The 21,504-nt window shown below is 40.1% G+C and overlaps 2 pseudogenes; one reads left to right on the top strand and one right to left on the bottom strand.

The window, feature by feature from the left end:
- Positions 1 to 15,353: 15,353 nt before the first annotated feature.
- LOC129509700 (elongation of very long chain fatty acids protein 1-like) lies at positions 15,354 to 16,594 on the bottom strand (annotated as a pseudogene).
- Positions 16,595 to 16,792: 198 nt separating this feature from the next.
- LOC129509932 (small ubiquitin-related modifier 1-like) lies at positions 16,793 to 17,108 on the top strand (annotated as a pseudogene).
- The last annotated feature ends 4,396 nt before the right edge of the window (positions 17,109 to 21,504 follow it).

Here is a 21,504-nt window from a genome sequence, read left to right as displayed (position 1 = left end):
TGATTTAAAGAGATTTCCTAGAAGGTGACACAAGACATGAGAGGTAAACGACAGGAGAGGAAAGAGAAGAAAACAAAAAGGTCAATCCAGGAGACCCAATATATGACTATGAGAGAACAGAGGAGATGAAGTGGAAGAAATTATAAAAAAGAAGAAGAAGAAGAAGAAGAAGAAGAAGAAGAAGAAGAAGAAGAAGAAGAAGAAGAAGAAGAAGAAGAAGAAGGAAAAGAAAAGAAAAAAGAAAAGAAGAAAAGGAAAGGAAAGGAAAGGAAAGGAAAGGAAAGGAAAGGAAAGGAAAGGAAAGGAAAGGAAAGAAAGATCATCAAAACTATCCATCAAGTACAATAGAATAATGACTTTTTAGGCTCCAAGGACTCAAATATTTACCTCTTTTATATTTTCTCTCAGGAGTCTACTAGCAGATACCCAAATACCAAACTAAACCAGAAGGAGAAGAGAAGGAGGAGGAGAACAAAGAGGAGGAGGAAAAAAGGAAGAGGATGAAGAAAAGGGATCCAGGGAACAGAAATCTTTTACAGAGAGTGAAAAGAATCTCAAGAAAAAATGTGAAAGTAAATTTCAGGGTGACAATTATCAGGTGTAGAGATGACACCAAATCCAAATTGGAGCAGGGTAGAGGGTTCTAGAAGAAATGCCTCGAGGAGAAGAAAAACAAACTAAAATAGACACAGTGACTGAAAGGATAAGAATGCAACTTCTCTCAACCATCTTCCTTCCAAAAACATACAACCCCAGTCTATCCTTGAGAAAAACAGACTAATCCTGATTAAGTAACATTCTACAACAATACTCAACCAGTACTCTTCAAAACTGTCAAGGTCACCAGAAACATGGAAGTTTGAAAAACTGTCACATTTAGGTGTAAGAAGACATAACTGCAAAATAGAAAGTGTGTGGGCAGGGCAGGGCACCTGGCTGGCTCAGTTGGTGGAGTATATGACTCTTGATCTTTTTTTTTTTTTTTTTATGACTCTTGATCTTGGGGCTGTGAGTTCAAGCCTCACATTGGGTATAGGAAGAGAGAGAGAGAGAGAGAAAGAGAGAAAGACTGATCCCAGAACAGGAATAGGAGAGTGGGTACTAATAAAAGAAATCTTTTTTTTTTAATTAAAGAAATCTTAATGAAATATGCACTCTAGTTCATTGGCTCATTAATTGTAACAAATGTACCACACTAATATAAAATGTTACTAGTAGGAGAAACCTGGGGTGGGGTATATAATAACCCTCTCTTCTATCTTTACCATTTTCCTGTAAATCTAAAACCTTCGTAAGCCTGTTTGGTTTTTCAAGTGCTAAGTCAGAAGTCAGAGGCAATCATTAACTTCAGGAAAGCCAGGAAATTATACAAAAAAGGAAACACTTTCATAGTAAACCTCATGGCTCAGCAGTGATAATGTTTATATGATCCCAATAATGGAAACACTAAGACTTAAGAAACCATCACGGTACAATTAAATTTAGAGTTGAGAAAGAAAAGAGATAAATGTGTGGGGGTAAAAGATTTCCAAATCCTCATCTTCCATAGAAAGGGGTCAGTAAATCATGTCTAAAATAGAAAACTAGATTATTATTTAGAAACGTAGATGGAGGGAAGTGACAGGAGAAATAGATCACGAAGGAAGTGTTGGAAGGGGAGGGACAGAGGTCCACCATTTTGTGTTACCATCATTTTAGCATTATTGGCTTTTAAATCTATGCAATATATTATCTTCATTTGATTAAAAAAAAGTTTAAAAAAGAATGGAAAATATTTAGACTGAAATAGGGAGAGAATATTTCTTTGACTCTGATAGTTAACCTTATGGTGGTTAACAAAAGGGAGCAAATGAGATGTCCGCCAAAAAAAAAGAAAATTAAATTGCTCTCTGAGAGAACACAAATAGCATGTAATTATGGGTTAAAGAGACATGTATCTAAAAGATACAGAATACTTGATATATTGATGAAATGTGCTGATGTGGTTGATGATTCCATCAGAATGTGGATCAGTCAGCTGCAGAAGCTCTAGTAAACAGAGCCTTTCAGAGACAGACAATGGAGGGGCCCATCTAAAGTCTGGCCAAATGAAAAGGTGCTCGTAGCAGGTGCAATATTCTGGAGATGATAGATAAGCATTTATTTATTCATGAGAGACACAGAGAGAAAGAGAGGGAGAGACACAGGCAGAGGGAGAAGCAAGCTCCATGCAGGGAGCCCGATGCCAGACTCAATCTCAGGACTCCAGGATCACACCTTGGGCCGAAGTGAGGAGCTCAACTGCTGAGCCACCCAGGTGTCCCTAAAATATTTAATGAAAGTCTTTTTCTCTGATTCTGTGTTCTCCTAGCAACCTTATAATTATAATTTGTCTTCCCATATAAAGTTCCTAAAGGAAGAGAAAGGACATACAACTAAAGACACAAAGTCCTCTTGGACTTTTTATTATGCTTTTTATTATAAAATAAACAAGCCAGCACTTGTATTTTTATATAGTAGACTCTGTAAATGAGGTTAATGTCAGAACCTTCTCAGAGTCCTGGACAACTCTATGGCCTTCAAGACTGAGGGCCAGATACTGACTTGTGAATTCACCCAGATGGTGCCAACCTAGAGGGATCAGTCAGCCAGCACTGCCTTGGTAGTACTCTGACCTCTCTACGTATCACCTTCTCCTTTGAAGTTCTTCACCTATATGAAGGGATATATTAATAATGTGACACAGGACACACACATCATTGTTCTAAAACTAAATGATCCTAGTTAGTCTGTTATTTTTTCAATTCTGATATTAAGGTTTTTTTTTTCTTTTGAGAGAGAGAGAAGTGAGGGCATGAGCAGTGTAGAAGAGACAGAGAGAGGGGCACCTGGGTGGCTCTGTCGGTTGGACGTCTGCCTTCAGCTTGAGTCATGGTCCTGGGGTCTTGAGATCAAGCCCCATGTACGGCTTCTGGCTCTCCCTTCCCCTCTGCTGCTCCCGCTGCTTGCTCTCTCTCTCTCTCTCTCTCTCTCTCTCTCTCTGTCAAGTAAATAAATAAAAATCCTATTTTTAAAAAAAAGAGGCAAAGGGAGAGGGAGAAGCAGATTCCCCTCTGAGCAGTGAACTAGCCATGAGACTTGGTCCAAGGACCCTGAGATCATGACTTAAACTGAAGGCAGACACTTAACCAACTGAGCCACCCAGGCCCCTCATGATCTGTTGCACATTGGTTCTTACTTACACGCACATAGGTTGAGAATTTGAACTCCATAACTACCTACTGACAATATTTAGGACAACTTACTGTCCATTACATCTGGGCAGGATAAATACCACAGTCTACTTGCAATTTCTTCTAAAGTTTGCTATCATAAAGAGAGCTTCATGACTGGGAGAGGCATCAAGGTTGCTATTACCTTCTTGCACTTTTTATGGTCCAGGCCTTGCCACTGGAAGAGTAATTCATGGACCAATGGCATTTGCAACACTTGGAAGCATATTAGAAATGCACCATCTCAAGCCCCATCTCGCTCTTACTGAATTTGAATTTGCATTATAGCAAGGTCTCCAGGTGAATCAAATATACTGTAACATTTGAGAAGCACTGATCCGAGGTGTGTTTTTCAAGCTGTAGTTGCAGCCCTTTAATGGCTCATGAAATCAGTTTAGTAGTTCTGCCACTGTAACTGGGCCCAAGGGCATGAGAGCACCTGCTTCAGAAGTCCCAAACAGACCAAGTTCGGCCACTCGCCACTGACAAAATCCAAAGGCAGAGAAATGAGTAGTGGTGAAACAAGAAAGAAATTTATCTCAGCAAGGCCAACACTGGAAAGATCATAGATGACATCTCAAAGACTGCCTCTATAGGGCTGAAAATACTTCTAGGTTTATATAAGGAAAATGTGGGACAAAGGTCAGTGGGTACATGCAGGTGGGCAGGAAAGGTCAGGTCGATCACTGTCTTGGGGTCAGTCACTTGGGGTCTTGCTGGCTCAGGGCAGTTATTGCTTGAGAGAGTAGTTTCAGTTTCCATTACTAAATTAAGAGATGAGCTGGAAAGAACTTAATCAATTAGAAAGTACAAACTGAGGTCAAAATGGAGGTGGTTGGGATTCCTCTTTCAACTCCAGCATTTAAAAAATGAAATAGAACAGAAACACTCTTACATGTGTAAGAGATTGTTTTATGAAACTCTTGCTTTAGTTACAAATATATTTATATTTATTGAGTCCTTATGTAAATAGTGGTCCTGGTCAAAAAAGTTAGAAAGCCTCTGGGTTAGGGCACTGTTCTGTAAATGTTGTCTAGATTAGGAATCCCCAAAAGTATTTAACATTTAGGCCCCCATTGAGGAAGGAACAGGAATTTATGTGTTAAATAAGTACTCCCAGGTAATTCTCATTCTCATGTATAGCAAATCTGAGAACCACTAGTCAGGCAGTGATTCTCAGTCTTTAGTATGCATTAGAATCACCTGGAGGGCTTGATAAACCACAGGGTGCTATGTCCCACCCCAGACTTTTTAATTCAGTAAGTCTGAGGTGTTGCACAGGTATTTCAGTTCTAACAAATTCCAAGGTGATGTTGATGCGGCTGGTTTACCGACCACTGGCCCAGGATCATGAAATCATAACTGTCAAGGGCTTGAAATCAGGATATTTGCTTCAAGCCGAATTATTTCTCTAACTTACAGCTAGACCTCGTCAACACTCTCAATAGTTTCTGTATACACCATCCCAGCATCATCATATAGCAAAAAGGCTTTTCTTGATCGTTCCAAGGAGGACCTCCATTGAATAGCTTTTTATTCTTCTATGAATCATGGTTCTAACCAGCCAAAGGATATACACCTTTTGCCAGTTCCTGCTGTCCCTGGAGTTTACCCTGTGCCACATTCAGATTTGCACTCAAACAAGAATGTGATTAAAATTCAGAACTTGTGAACTTTTCTATTCACAGATACTTTTCGTACTAAAAGCATGGTCCTTCCATAGACAGCTTCCCTTTCACCTACGTGCTAATCAGAAATGCAGATTTTCCCACATGACCCCAGACCTACAGAATCAGAATCTCTGGGGTTAAGACTAATAATCTTTAGGGACACCTGAGTGGCTCAGTGGTTGAGCGTCTGCCTTCAGCTCAGGGTGTAACCCGGGCCAGGGATAGAGTCGCGCATTGAGCTCCCTACGGGGAGTCTGCTTCTCCTCTGCCTGTGTCTCTGCCTCTCTCTCTCTATGTCTCCCATGAATAAATAAATAAATTCTTAAAAAAAAAAAGACTAGTAATCTTTAGAGTATCTTTAACAGGCTCTCCATGTGGTTCTTAGGCACCGTCAGGTGTGTGATACACTACACTAGATCACTTGCAGATGCTAGAAGCCACTGTTAAACTGTAGTATCTGTATATCACCACACTTGGATTCAGCTGTGTTCCTGGGGGACCCAGCAGCAATATTGACTTTGGGGATGTGACCCTGGTTTTTCTGACACCATGGCCAACACAGGGTAAGTAGCCTATAAATATCAGCCATACTTTCCTATATTTATTGGAAATGTTCATGTACACTTATAATAAGTGCATATTTATATCTCTTGAAGCTTATCACCAGAATTTTTCCCCTCCTTTCCTGATTCAGTGACTTTTTTTAACCTTCAACTATTTGCATGGAGGGATCCCTGGGTGGCACAGTGGTTTAGCGCCTGCCTTTGGCCCAGGGCACGATCCTAGGTCTCAGCCTCTCTGTGTGTGACTATCATAAATAAATAAAAATTTAAAAAAAAACTATTTGCATGGAAATAAGTATCATTGTTTTTTTTAAAGATTTTATTTATTTATTCATGAGAGACACACACACAGAGAGAGAGAGAGAGAGAGAGAGGCGCAGAGACACAGGCAGAGGGAGAAGCAGGCTCCATGCAGGGAGCCTGACGTGGGACTCGATCCTGGGTCTCCAGGATCAGGCCCTGGGCTTAAAGGAGGCACTAAACCACTGAGCCACCCAGGCTGCCCAATAAGTATCATTTGTTAAACTGAAAGTTAATGGGTGGTGAATTTTAAAACTTGTTTTTAAACTTAAATTCAGAAGTTGAACAGAGACCTACATCGGATGTATGTAAGCTGTCCAAAACATATGGAAACCTATATTGTGGGCCAGAACCTGTCCTTAGCAACTCACAATCTACTCCTAATGAAGTCAACTCCATTTGGTGCAATACAAGAAAAGACTTGGTATTGCCAGAAAAATCTTCATTTAAAACAATTTCCCTCAAAATCAGGGGGATCCCGGGGTGGCTCAGAGTTTTAGCGCCTGCCTTCGGCCCAGGGCGTGATCCTGGAGACCCGGGATCGAGTCCCACGTCGGGCTCCCGGTGCATGGAGCCTGCTTCTCCCTCTGCCTGTGTCTCTGCCTCTCTCTCTCTCTCTCTCTGTGACTATCATAAATAAATAAAAAAATTAAAAAAAAAAAAAAGAAAAGGAATTAGTCTTAGCAATATTCTTCCTTGTAATTAGTTACCACAATATATATTGATGGACTTTGTTTTCTCTTTCACATTTGCACCCAACTGGAGGGTGCTACTGACTTTGTGCAGTGCACACTCAGCAGCTACAAATTACTTTCTGTTTGCAACTCCCCCCCCCAGTGTACTATATCACCATTAGAGATTTGTCTATTACCGGTGACAGGTACATTGCAAAAGGTCCAGAATAGTTGCAAAGATGCAGAAGGTTTAAGAATGGCTGTAGCAAAAAATCTCCAGTGGTAAATTAGGACAGTGGGTTGTGTGATAGATAAGAGCATGGGTTTTGGATTCTGACAGGTCTAGGTTTCATTTTTTTTAAAGGTTTTATTTATTTATTCATGATAGACATAGAAAGAGAGAGAAGCAGGCTCCACTCTGGGAGCCTGATGCGAGACTCAATCCCAGGACTCCAGGATCAGGCCAGGGGCCAAACGCAGGCGCTAAACCTCTGAGCCACCCAGGGATCCCCCAGGTCTAGGTTTCAAATCACAGTGTCAGTATTTATAAACTGTGTTAACTTACATAAATTCTCAGAGCTTCATTGTTCTCATCTGGAAAACAGGAATAATAGTAAGAATGTTGTAAGGATTAAATGAGATAATGCATGTAAAGCACTAATACTGCCTGGCATAATATAAATGCTCAGTAATTTTTAGCTATTCTTACTATTATTAGTAATCAGGTTATTATTTCTTAGGCCGCGATGATCTATTCATGTTGAGTACTGAATGGTTATATGTCTCAGAAATGTAAATCTGTCTGCCCCTAGATACAAAATTATTTCATTCCTTTCATGTTGATTCTCCTTTATCTTTTTTGAGTGTATTTCTCTTCTTATAAGCAAACTCATGCTTCATAATAATTACAATTATGTGGTAGTACCAACATCAAGCTCCTGATTCCAGGGAACTTTATGCTATAGGTAAGGCTTGCTCTTTTGGAACCTACTAGCTTTGAATTTGTTCTTGGCAAGGAAGATTGTTCTCCCTTTATTCCTTGCTATTGTTTTCCCGATGCCAATATTTTTTTTTCCAATGCCAATTTTAATTCAAAATATTTTTCTTTTGTCTTTTGGAGTTGGGTGGGTGCACTATTGCATCAGAAATGATCATGGTGCTTCAGTGGGTGAGGTGACTTGCATTTGTTCTTAGCTTTAAATATGTGTCAGTAACTATTTCAGTGGTATGATAATGTCCAACTTCCCAAGAGGGATCTAGCAGTCCTAGTCTGAGAGTTGGCCACTGAAGTGGTTTTTTGAACAGCTGTTATACTGCAACCTGGAGCTTAAAAATGGGGAAAACAGCATGAACAGTCCACAGGGAAAAAGTGCCTGGTTATCTTTAAATATGTAGGCTTCTGCCTTCATCTACAAAGTAACCTGATTTGGGAATCGGATAGGAGCCAAAGATCAAGATATGCGGCTGGACTCTGTATGGGATTTGGTCTATCAGAAGTAATAGAACCTCACAGAATATTCCTGAGACGTCTGAACAGTCTTAGCTTAAAATAATTTCTAATTAAAGTTGATAGTATCTGAATCTTTTCTTGGGTAGAACCTAATGAATTATCGGCATTTACATTCTTTCATTCAATATATAAAAGATTGAAAGTTACACTGTGGCAGATGGATAGCTTACTATATGACTTCCTGAAAGCACAGAAGGTCAGGAATGTTGATGTTTGTCTAACACAGCCACTCAAGCTTCAACACAATTTTTTACAAAGTAAATCAAGCAAGCGAAAGATTGGTGTGTGGTTTTTTTGCAACTTTTTTTTAATGGAACTTTACTTGAGAATCTCAAGATGATGAATTTACATGTGCTATCTTATTAATTTATAATACTGGAATGGAAGTATGAATTATATTTCTGTATCCTTAGCAGCTAGCACAGTACTTATCCCTAATAAATATTTGTTTAATGAATGACTGATTAAATGAATATATGAATGAGAAAGAGAAAAGGAGAGAGAAAAAGAATGAAAGGAAGATGGGTGGATGAATGGATGTAGGATCACTTATCCTTTTTAAAAGATTTTATTTATTTATTCATGAGAGACATAGAGGCAGAGACATTGACAGAGCAAGAAGCAGGCTCCCTGTGGGGAGCTTGATGTGAGGCTCAATCCCAGGATTTTGGGAACACGACCTGAGCCAAAGGCAGACACTCAACTGCTGAGCCCCCAGGCGCCCTTGTCCTTCTTTTAAAGGTGGATAAATGGTAAGAGTTAAAGTGATTCATTGAGGACAGACTGGCAATAAAATGAACATAACCAAGTGTTGTAGATTAAAAATATCCACCACCGCCCCAGTGGCTATGTCTTATTGTTTAGGTAGTTCTCAATCCTATCTGCATGTGAAAATCACCTGAAGTACTTTTTTTTATAGGATTATCAATTCTCCGTCCCTCAATCCTGCCCGGGTGTTTTTTAAAAGGTGGTTCTAACGTGTAGTCAGAGTTGAGAATCACTGTGTTAGGGAGTTATACTTGTTATATTCTTCAAGGTTTAAAAAAGAGAGAAGCAAAAAGATACATTTGCCAAAACTTGCTTTTGTTCTCCTTCCAAAGCTTTTTAAATTCAGTGTTAGGTGTCTGCTTTACCAAGAATAATGTCTTAGTCTGTTCAGTCTGCTATAACAAAATATTATAGACTGGGTGGCTCAAACAGCAAAAATTTATTTCTCATGGTTCTGGAGGCTCTGAAGTCCAAGATCAGCACATTGGCAGATTTGGTGTCCTGTGAAAACCACTTCTTTGTTCATCAATTGCTCCCTATCTTTTTGCTGTGTCATACATGGCAGAAAGAGCAGGGTGCTCTGGGGTCTCTTATATAAGGACCACTAATCTCATTCATGGGGTTTCCATCATTATGTCCAAACCACCCTTAAAAGGTACCATGAGATTGGTTTGCCTAGTGTCCCTGTAAAGGCAGGTGAAGTAACACAGAAGCTAAAGTGCAAGGATGCTACACAACACCTTGGGTTGTGTCTATATAATATACTTTTCCATCAATATCAAAAGCCAATACTCTTCTCATTTGCTTACAAATCTCATGACTCAGCTGAATTTCTTTCAAGCATAAGGATCTTAGCACAACAAGTAAAAAATAAAAATTATATGAAAGCCAAATTGCATTTTCTTTTCTCCACTACTGCAGGAAAATTTCCCACCAGAGGCCAATTTTAGACTCAGTTTTTAGAGTTGTTACCATTGTCTGAAAATATAAGATCCGTGAAGGCAGGTGTATTTTGTTTTTTTTGTTTGTTCTTTTACTGCTCATTCCTGTAGAATATAGACTTCTATGTTCATAGTATATATTTGATGAATATTTATTGAATGAGTAAGTACTGTGGTTTAGGTATTGAATGGTGGTTTCCAATTCTCAAACATTGAAAAACTCTGTGGTGACTCTTATGTATATATGTATGTGTGTCTGTAATCTCTATGCCCAATGTGGGGCTTGAACTCACCACCCTGAGATCAAGAGTCGCATACACTATAGACTGAGCCAGCCAGTCCATACCCCATGGTAACTTTTTAAGAACTTCATTATCATTATTATGAGTGTCTAGAATGAGCTTTGGAATAGATCGTTGTTATTTTAGTCTCCTCAATATCATTTCCTCCTCCCTTCTTCAGGTGGTAAACCCCTCTTTTCTATCGGGAACCGACTCAAGGTAGACTCTGTCCTCCCTGGCCAGACCTGTTCCATCAGAAAATTACATCTCTTATTCACTCCCACTTAATCCCCTCCACAGTTTGGTTCCTTTTTTTTTTTTTTTAAGATTTTATTTATTTATTAAAGAGAGACAGAGAGAGAGAGAGAGAGACATAGGCAGAGGGAAAAGCAGGCTCCATGCAGGGAGCCCAGTGTGGGACTGGATCTTGGAACTCCAGGATCACACCCTGAGCCTAAGGCAGACGCTCAACCACTGAACCACCCAGGTGTCCCCATAGTTTGGTTCCTAATTAATGTTAGGACAATCAGTCTGCCCTGCGATTTTTCTGCTGGAGCTCATAGGAGAGATTGTCTCTATCTGCTGGACTTAATTGTGGATACCTTTTTGGAGTCTGGAGTCAGCAACAGTCATCTTTCCCATTTTGTCACTAGGACCTTTATGTACCAGTACACCAATTAGAGGCAAACAGAATTGAAAGATGGAGAAAGAGAGAGGTCAAAGTGCAAGATCAATAAACAATAAGCTTTATATACACAGGCAGAAGGAGGAGAAGCAGGCTTCATGAGGGAGCCCGATGTGGAACTCAATCCGGGGACTCCAGGATCATGCCCTGGGCCAAAGGCAGACGCTCAACCACTGAGCCACCCAGGCATCCTGATACATATCTTTCAATACATATATGCACGTTAGCACTTTTTTTTCTTATGTTAAACAAAAGTGAGATCATGTTTTTTATAAACTCCTTTGATCAATTTATGTGTTATAAATATCTCTCCATGGGAACGCCTGGGTGGCTCAGTGGTTGAACGTCTGCCTTCAGCTCAGGGCGTGACCCCGGAGTGTGGGGATCTAGTCCCACATCGGGCTCCCTGCATAGAGCCTGCTTCTCCCTCTGCCTCTTTCTGTGTGTCTCTCATGAATAAATAAATGAAATCTTTTAAAAAAAATCTCTCCATGTCAATAAAGATAAATTACTCATTATTTTTAATGACTATATAGTATTCCATTGTGTAAGTTAATTATAGTTTACTTACCCACCCTTGTTGCTGCAGATAGTTCTTAAAAGCTTTTGACTGTTTTCTGAAAAAGCACTAAAGCTGACATTTACTGATTTCTTATCACTTCTCCTCCAGAGTCTCCTTATTCTAAATTTTCCCAGCATAATTTTAACAGTTGTAGATTATTAGTTAACATGGGGGTGGAGCAAGCAGACTTTCTCTGAGCTATAAAAAGTATAAAACGTAATACTTTTACAACTTTGAGATTTTTCTTACCAAAATTTTTGCTTATTAATTTCATAGAGATGAAGAATAAGCATCATGTCCCTGGTGTTTAATGAATCTCTTGGCTGGTTTTCAGATTCATTCAAAAATAGTGTTTACATAAATGCCTGTGGCATAATATTTTGGTGCTGACTGTACCACTCCCTGGTGACTACCAAATCTCTAATTATAAGGGTGTGGTTATTCAGTGGCCTGAACAAACCCAGTTCCATAGCAGACACCATTTATGTTTTATTAAGATAACAAAAACAAGGTTCAGCTACCGGAAATGAAGTAATTACAGAGATCTAGAAAATGTATAAATATCCAGTGTAAAGAAACATGACAAATCAGAGGTAGAATATATATGTTTTATCAGCAAGAGTTTATAAAGCAAGATGAGAAAATTAAATCATATCTCAAAGGAAACATACAAACGAAGAACCCTTGGATACTCTTGACATTCTTTCTAACATGGCCAGCTTCTTTTGAAATGGGAGCCAATTATAACAGAAACCAAGATTATAATAAAATATCTTTGATAGAATCATTTTGAAGAAGAAATGTAGGGCACATAAAGCTGTTTTTGTGAGTTCCCACTCATGCCTTATGCTTTCCATTTACAAAGAACAGCTCTGTTGCTATTGGGCAAGTCCTGTTTCCTGGTTATTTTTGGAGGGCTAACGCCTTTGTCACATAATAAAGAAACTTAAACATTGTTAGGAACAGCTGCAAATAAAACTCTGAAGAGCTATCATAGACTACTAGGAAAATACTTCAAATTGAATATTTCTGCTACCTTTCATCTGAGTCATACTCATATATTAAAGAGAAGCTGGTGTAGTAGAGCTCTGCAGAGAACATTTTAAAGCATAAAAGCTTAGTAGTTCTTGTTGACATTTAATTTTTACTCTCCTCTGCATCCTTTATTGAGATATAATTGGCAATTTTAAAATTGTGGAGGGACACCAGGGGCTTAGTCATTAAGTGTCCATCTCTTGATATTGGCTCAGGTTATGATCTCAGGGTTGTGAGATCAAGCCCTGCTCTGGGCATGGAAACCGCCTAAGATTTTTCTCTCTCCCTCTCCAACTGTCCCTCTCTCCCCACTGCCCCACTCTCTATCTCTCAAAAAAATTTTTTTACATATTTAAAATGTACAGTTTGGTTTGATATATGTATACATTGTTAAATAATCATCACAGTCAAGATAATTAACATAATATATCACTTCACCTAATTACCTTTTGTGTGCATATGTGGTAACAACACTTAAGATCTATACTCTTAACAAAGTTCAAATGTAACCAATTTCAAATAGTTACATTGTTGCACATCAGAGCTTCAGAACTTAATCATCTTGCATAAGTGAAATTTTGTATCTCTTGACAGTATATCCCCATTTCCCTCCTCATGCAGCCCCAAACAACCACCATTCTCCTTTCTGTTTCAGTTTAATTATTTTAGATTCCACAGATAAGTGAGATGAAGCAGTATCTGTCTTTCTGAATCTGGCTTATCTCCCATAGCTAATATCCTTCAGGTTCATCCATGTTGTTGTAAACGGCAAGATTTTCTTCTTTTTTTAAGGCTGAACATTGTTTCATTGTCTATATATACACCATCTTTATCCATTCATCCTTCGATGAACATTTATGTTGTTTCCATATCTTGGATATCATGAATAATGCTGAAATGAATGCAGGTATGAAAATTCCACTTAAGTACCAAAAAATATTTATCGTAATTAGACTATAGAGGTTCTCAACTTCTCTCAATTTTTTTTTAATAGGCTCCATGCCTAGCATGGAGCCCAGCGTACAACTTGAACTCATGATGGTGAGATTAAGACCTGAGCTAAGATCAAGAATCAGACACACACACACACACACACACACACACACACACACACACACACACACAAAGAATCACTTAACCAACTGAGCCACCCAAGCACTCCAACTTCTCTAAATTTTTGTATGGTTTCTTAGAATTATATTATTTTTGAAGAATAAATAAATTTGAGGAAGAAAATCTTAACTTTTAGGAGGCTCTAAGTGATACTTAGACAAATCAATGTATGTGGAAAATAACTTGAATTAGAACAATGATTACAGGGGTGATCCCTGGGTGGCTCAGCGGTTTGGCGCCTGCCTTCCACCCAGGGCCTGATCTTGGAGACCCGGGATCGAGTCCCGCATCGGGCTCCCTGCATGGAGCCTGCTTCTCCCTCTGCCTGTGTCTCTGCCTCTCTCTCTGTGTCTCTCATGACTAAATAAAATCTTTATATATATTAAAAAAAAAACAATGAGTACAAGTAATCGTAAAATCATTCACAATGTTTAGGATTAAGTTTCAGAAGCATTGTGAAAGGCTTATTGTAAGATATAAAATATATATTTAAAAGCATGTAAATTTATATCTTCAATCACTTGAGTTTTACATTCTTTGTATTTATTTGCTTCAAAGAGAAATATTTCTTCTTCCAAATCACAAAATAGCCTCCCAAGGAGAACTTTGCATATTTGTTTTTGTTACTCTTAAGCCGTCTTCTTCTTCTTCTTCTTCTTCTTCTTCTTCTTCTTCTTCTTCTTCTTCTTCTTCTTCTTTTTAAGATTTTATTTACTTATTCATAGAGACAGAGAGAGGCAGAGGCACAGGGAGAAGCAGGCATCATACAGAGAGCCTGACATGGGACTCAATCCAGGGTCTCCAGGATCACACCCCTGGGCTGCAGGTGGTGTTAAACCGCTGTGCCACTGGGGCTGCCCTTCTTTTTCTTTTTTTTAAGTAGGCTCCATACCCAGTGTGGAGATCAATGCAGGGCTTGAACTCATGGCCTGAGATCAGGAGTTGGATGCTTAACCAACTGAGCTACATAGGTGCCTCTGCCACTCTTAAGTCCATCCAAATTCTGAGACCTAAAAGTACTTCAGACAAGCCTATAGAATTCACTAAAATGAGTTAACTTTATATACTTCTTTCTTTATAACTTTATATACTTCTTTATTTATATTAATAATTACTAATATAATTAGTAATATTAGGGAAGTAACTATTGTTCTTTCAATAGGAAAATGATTGTCATTACTACCAAAGTCTTTGTAACAGGTACAATGATTCAGAACTTGATCTGTGGGAATAGGAATGAAGTAATAGTTGAGACATTTTAAAATTATAAATAGGGTAAAACCAATGGAATATAATAATATACCAAAGCTACTGTATTACAATAGGGAAGTACAAGTAAAAACAAATAGCCTAGTGCAGAAATAGTCTGTCTATTATACATTGGAGTTTAAATTGTAATGTGGGGGATGTTGTGCTGTGGGAAAGAGAGATGGATTTGTAAACCCCGGAGCAAGGATCTGCATACTGGAGGCCACGGCTTTTTGTTTGTTTGTTTGTTTTTGTTTTTGTTTTTCTTTTTTCTTTTTCTAATAAAGTCATGTCTCCCTCTCTTCTCTTTGCATGAGCTCTGTCCAAGCAGCCTTCCCCAGAGCTGATGTCCACTGTCCTCAGAGAGCCAGAACCATCCCTCCTGTTTGCAGACAGGGCTGACACCTCTTCATTCACACATGTACACACGCAGCCTGGGTGGTTTCCTCTGTCACTTTTAATGAAGACCTAAGTGAGTGAGCAGCCTCCACAGGCTGTAGTCCCAGGCCCCCCACCCACTCTGACCTTTGGTCAAGAAGCTTCTGCTTCAGTGTGGGCTAGAGAAGGAGGGGTCATGGGTCCAGAGTGACAGATTATTGCTGACCTCTTCAGTGTGAGGAAAAAGGCCACAAGACCCTGGGGGGGCCAGTCCTGAGTGCTCCCCTCCCAAGTTTAAGGCCGGGAGGGGAAGATGAGTGTCCAGCCCTTGAGCCCCCGGCTCTGGAGTGGCAGAGGGCGGTGCGGCTGTGTCCTCGGAGCTGGCCGGGAGAAGCGGGTGAGCGACGGAAGCCATGGTCCCTGTGTGCCAGCTGTGGGGAGGGGAGGGCCTGTCCCCTGCTCAGTCCTGACCACACAGGGCCCTGGTCACAGGTCACCGGTGTAGGCAGGGAGGATGTCAGATGCTGCCCAAGGTGCAGTCCTGAGGCACTTAAGTGGGCACCTAGCTAGGCCACGTTTCTCAGTTGGCCTTGACTTTGGCGGTACCTGGAGCTCCGTTTTGCTGAAGTACACGGGGCAGCCGCTTGCCTTTGGTATAGGAGTGATACCAGAAGTTGGAGAAGAGCACAAAGAAGATGGTGCCGTACATCCAGATGAGGTGGATGATGACTGGGTACTAGTAGTCACAGCTAGGCATGAAGTAGTACTGGGAGATGTGCAGCGACACCAGCACGAACTGGATCAGCTGGATGGCTGTCATGTGCTTTTTCCACCACAGGTAGGGCTGAGCCACAGGGCCCAGGGCGGACAACCCGTAGTACAGGTACATGACGACATGCACCGAGGAGTTGATCATGGCATGGAAAGAGCCCATTCCTCCCGGAGCAATCTTTACCCCCCCCCCACCAGCTCCAGGGAAGCACGGAGTGGTGGAAGACATGGAGGAAGGTCACCTATCCATCTTTTTTCCAGAGAATAAAGATCACCGTGTCCATCAGCTCGATGAACTTGGAGAAGAGGAAGAGCCAGGCCACTCGAACCATCCTTAGTGCCTCCGGGCTGTTGGAATAGTCTACAGGATCGCAGCGCCAGGTGTAGGTACTCAACCAGTCAGACATCAAGAACTCATAGCCAATGTAGAGGGAGAGCGCCACCAGTGAGAAGTTGTAGACAATCATGAAGCCCCGGAGCTGGAAGGGCTTCCGATTGGCCATGATGCAAGGCCCAAGTGAGAGAACGAAGTACACGTAGGTCAGGAGGATGGAGGTCATTAGCAGGGGGGACCCCATCAGAGGGTAGCCCTGGAGCCAAGGATCTGCATGCTTCATCATCTCCTGGTACAAGTTCACGATCACCTCCATCCTGGCTACGGACTCTGGCACAGGCCTGTGCTCGCACACGCACACACAGTTCCTCCCCGACCCGCGAGCCTGCCAGCTGGTTATCTCTCCCGCTTTCTAAACCACCTCCTCGAGTTCGCCCTCCACAGACACTCATGCACCCTGGAGGTCAGGAGCGGCTCGAGGCTCTGGAAATGACCTGTCCCCAAGCTTGAGGAGTGCCGGGTGTGTCCCAGGAGGGGAACCAGGCGGGTGCTCCCTTGAAGACGGATGGAAGGGGAAAAGGAGACAGGCAGGGGCCGGGAGAGAGGAAAGAGGAGGAGAAGAGCCCGAGCGAGGAGAGGGAGGGGGACAGGGAGGGTAGGAGGCGCAGAAGGAGGGTCGGGGAGACCCTGGGTGAAGCCACCGTCACCATGTCTGACCCAGAGGGAAAACCTTCAACTGAGGACTTGGGGGATAAGAAGGAAGGAAAATACATTAAAATAAAATACATTAAACTCAAATCATTGGACAGGATAGCAGTGAGATTTACTTCAAAGTGAAAATGACAACACATCTCAAGAAACTCAAAGAATCATACTAAGACAGGGAGTTCCAATGAATTCACTCAGGTTTCTCTTTGAAGGTCAGAGAATTGCTGATAATCACACTCCAAAAGAACTGGGAATGGAGGAAGAAGATGTGATTGAAGTTTATCAGGAACAAACAGGAGGTCATTCAATGATTTAGATAATCTTTTTATTTTTTCTTTACCCACAATCCTTTTTTATTTTTAAAAATAGTTCTTTTGTAATGTGGTGTTCAAAATGGAATTGAAAAAAAAGGAAAAAAATGAAGAAAAAAGATGAAAAAAAGAACAACAACAACAACAACAAAAACAAAATGGAATTGAAAACTGGCACCCCATCTCTTTAAAATATCTGGTAATTTGAATTCTAGTACCCATTATTCATTATCACTTGTTTTCATTGCGATGATTTTTGGTGATCAAACCTCAGCCCCCTTCATATTGCCCTTTCCTTTTTAAAAATTACATATGTGCACAGAGAGGCCACCTTTTCCAGGACTGTGCATTTTCAGGCTTGTGATAAATAAGATCGACCAATATAAGTGCTCATGATGACTTTCCAGTTGGCCCTGAAGTTCTAGCATGTGATTACTTCACTACTGGACTATGACTTTCAGTGGGAGATGGAAGTTTTTCAGAGAACTGAACTGTGGGAAAATGACCTTTCCTTAACTTGAAGCTTCTTTTAAAATTTGAGGATCTGGACCAAAAGAAGAGAAATATCAGGCTGGAGTCGAGAAGACAGAGATGGTGAGAGTAAATGACTAAGTCCAAAGAAGGCTTCACAGAAGAGAAAGCATTTTAAGATAAAAGTCTTGTCAGAAGATCCCAGAAAAGTTCTAATTTTCATTAGCAGTTAATAAAGTTGTTCATGCAAAAGTGTATTCAACAGAACACTGCTCTTTTTTATTTTATTTGTACTTTTTGGCCTGAGATATGGGTTTTAAATGGACATTGTACCAGCTTCATTAAAATAAACAAAATATTTGTAAAAACTGTAAAATAAAACAAACAAATAAACTATAATGTGGGGAGCAGGGTGCCTGGGTGGTGCAGTTGGTTAAGCATCCCACTGGGTTTTGGTTCAGGGTTTCAGCTGAAGTTGTGATCTCAGGGTTGTGAGATCAAGCCCTGAGTTGGGTTCCATATCCAGTGTGAGTCTACTTGGGATTCTCTCTCCCTCTGCCCCTCCTGCTTGGGCTCTCTTTCTCTCACTCTCAATAAATCAAGTAAATCTTAAAAAAAAAAATGTCTAATACAGAGTATTTCACAAGTCAGTCAAGAAAGTAAGAACCATTCCAAAACAGTTATCTATTGGGATGCTTAGGTGGCTTAGCAGTTGAGCGTCTGTCTGCCTTTGGCTCAGGTGTTATCGGAGTCCCGGGATTGAGTCCTGCATCAAGCTCCCTGCAGGGAGCCTGCTTCTCCCTCTGCGTGTGTCTTTGCGTGTGTCTCTCTTTTCTCTGTCTCTCATGAATAAATAAATAAAATCTTTTAAAAAAATGGTTATCAATCTATCTGCTTATTTAAGATTTTATTTTTAAGTAATCTCTACACCCAGCATGGGGCTTGAATTTAACAACTCTGAGATCAAGAGTAGCATGCTCCAGCAACTGACCCAGCCAGGTGCCCCCAGAATGGTTATCAATTTAGAAAAAAATAGGTTAAGGGGCACCTGGATGGCTCAGTCAGTTAAGCATCTGACTTAGGCTTAGGCCATGATCTCAGAGTCCTGGCATCAAGCCGCAAGTCAGGCTCTATGGTCAGGATGGAGTCCGCTTCTGCCTCTCTCTCTCTCTCTCTCTCTCTCTCTCTCTCTCTCTTTCTCTCTCTCCCTCCCCCCTTCTGTCCTTCCCTCTGTTTGTCCTCTCTCTCTTTCTCTCAAATAAATAAAAACTTTAAAAAAGAAAAATTATTTTAGACCATCTTCTTTTTGAAAAAACTTTTGAGAGAGAGAGAAAAAAAAACATGTTGGAGAGTACAAGTGGTTGAGAGGAAGAGACAGCTGCCCATCCAGCAGAGAGCCTGATGTTGGGCTTAATTCCGGACCCTGGGCTCATGACTTGAGCTGAAGGCAGCTGCTTAAGCAACTGCACCACCCAGGTGCCCCTAGCCCATCATCTAATCTTCTCATCAAAATAAATTTCAGGTGAATTAAAGAGTAGGTATAAAATATTAAACAATGGAAAAATCAGAAGAAAATAGATCAGAATATGTAATAAGTTTCTGGGTGATAATTATTTTATATTCTTGACAGCAATTTTTTTTTAAATCAAAGGAAAAATGATTTTGTTTTAAGGTAACCAAAATGGAAAAAAAAAAAAAAAAAGGTAACCAAAATGAATAGGCAACAAGAGAATGGGAAAATGTCTGCAAAAACTACCAAATTTAAGGGACTGTTATCTTTCTTATATAAAGAAATTCATACAAATTGATACAAGCACATTAAACCTCAAAGAAATGTGTAGTAAAGACGTAATATTAGTGAGCAAAATGAAAAAAATATTGTTTCACTAGTAATCAAAGAAATGCAAACTAATAAAGTATCCATTTTCACTTAGGAACACAGAAATATTTTGAACAATCATTGAATAAGTCAGGGCACAAGGAACAGGTACTTTCATACATCACTAAAGTCTTGATAAACCCATAAACCATCAAAATGTTCCTCTTCTTTTACTCAGTAGCTGTACATCCTCACATCCATAAATACATCTGGGGAAATAAGACTAATGCTCAAACCAAGTGATTCTGCTAAATATGAAGTCTTACTGTCTTATGCAAAACAACTTTGCAAAAACATTATGAATAAAAAAGATTGAGTTTTGAACAAAAAGCCAGTGGGGGAGAGTGGGAAATGAAGAATGAATATATTTAAGGAATAGAAAAAAAGAACAGGGGGATACCTGGGTGGCTCAGCGGTTTAGCGCCTGCCTTTGGCCCAGGGCGTAATCCTGGAGTCCCGGGATTGAGTCCCACATCGGGCTCCCTGCATGGAGCCTGCTTCTCCCTCCTCCTGTGTCTCTGCCTTTCTCTCTCTCTCTCTATGTCTATCATAAATAAATAAATAAAATAAATCTTTTAAAAGAAAAAAAGAACACTTTTGGAACTGTTTAGAATCAGTCAAGTAGAAAAATTCAAGGAGGGGCAGCCCGGGTGGCCCAGCGGTTTAGTGCCACCTTCAACCCAGGGCCTGATCCTGGAGACCCAGGATCAAGTCCCACGTCGGGCTCGTGTCTCTGCCTCTCTCTCTGTCTCTCATGAATAAATAAATAAAATCTTTAAAAATAAATAAATTAAATTAAATAAATAAAAAATATATCATTTAAAAAAGAAAAATTCAAGGAAAATTGGGGTTCAAAGACGTATTTTTCAGTCTTTGTCATTTCCATGTTTCTGGTTTTATTTTTTTGCCACATTTGTAATTAATATACATATTAGTATTCCTGCTTCTCTTGAAAAATGAATCACTAAATGCTGTGAGCTTTTTCATTGTTGTCTGTTATACACACACGCATATATGAAACACCTTTTCCCTCCTAAACTGTCTCCCTCACTCTGTTATCCTCAATAACCCAGTTATATTACATTCCTTGGATTCCAGCTTCATTTTTTGTAAAATAAAAATGACAAAACTAAACTGTGCTGTTTTTCTAGCTGTCTCACAGGAATAATTAGACAGTGTCTTTAGTATCCTTGAGGTTTTCTTTTTTATCAGGCCTAACAATAAGCTATAAGATTCTTAATACAAGAAAGTTTCACAGATAGGCAGTCACTACTCACGACATTGACTAGTCTCCATTTTCTCCTCATCCCTTGTAATATCAGATATACAAATAACCCATCCAAAGCTGTTAATCTCCTCTGTTAACAGTTTATAATTTGCTCCAGGTTTATTCTATTAAGGCATTGACTGACCTTAGATGCTAATCTTTTCCAGCAATTCCTAGTTTAGTCAATCATGAAGGCCTTTCTTTCTCTGTGTGGAATCTCCTTGCTTCTGCCTCCTTCTGCAATTTCCTCAGTCCCCGACCCTCCCGCACCAGAACAGGGAAAACCTCTTGTGTAACCATAATACAATACTCTGTGTGCAGTGCCTGTACCTGTGTGTATTTACAAGGTATTTAACAGTTTGCTCATCCCCTATCATTCATTGCCCTCAAAGCTGGCATAACTAAATTTCCACTTATTGATTTAACCAGCTCTGGGACAGGAAAAGGGTGGGGGAGATCCCTTATTTGTAGCTTTTGCCAATTTCTGTATTGTAAATACTCATACCATGGCCAATTTGAAGCTCCTGACATAGCATCACTGAACAGAGTTGGGAAGAGATGCACAGCAGCACACCATTATACAGTATTGCTGTCATACGGATACAGCAAACACGAATTCAAGGGCACAGAAAATGGTAAAATGTAGGAAAATAATTAGGAAGTGATGAATTTTAAGTACTTTTACCTTTATTTTTAATTACCAGCTATAAGTGTATATAACAAGTTTAATAAACAGCTATGTTTAACACCTGGCTTGCAGTATCCCAAAAATTTAGCAGTTGGT

Source organism: Nyctereutes procyonoides, unplaced genomic scaffold (genome assembly GCF_905146905.1).
Source record: "Nyctereutes procyonoides isolate TBG_1078 unplaced genomic scaffold, NYPRO_anot_genome, whole genome shotgun sequence".
Taxonomy (NCBI): Eukaryota; Metazoa; Chordata; class Mammalia; order Carnivora; family Canidae; genus Nyctereutes; species Nyctereutes procyonoides.
The sequence above is the reverse complement of the archived record's forward strand: the minus strand, read 5'-3'. Positions and strand labels throughout refer to the sequence as shown.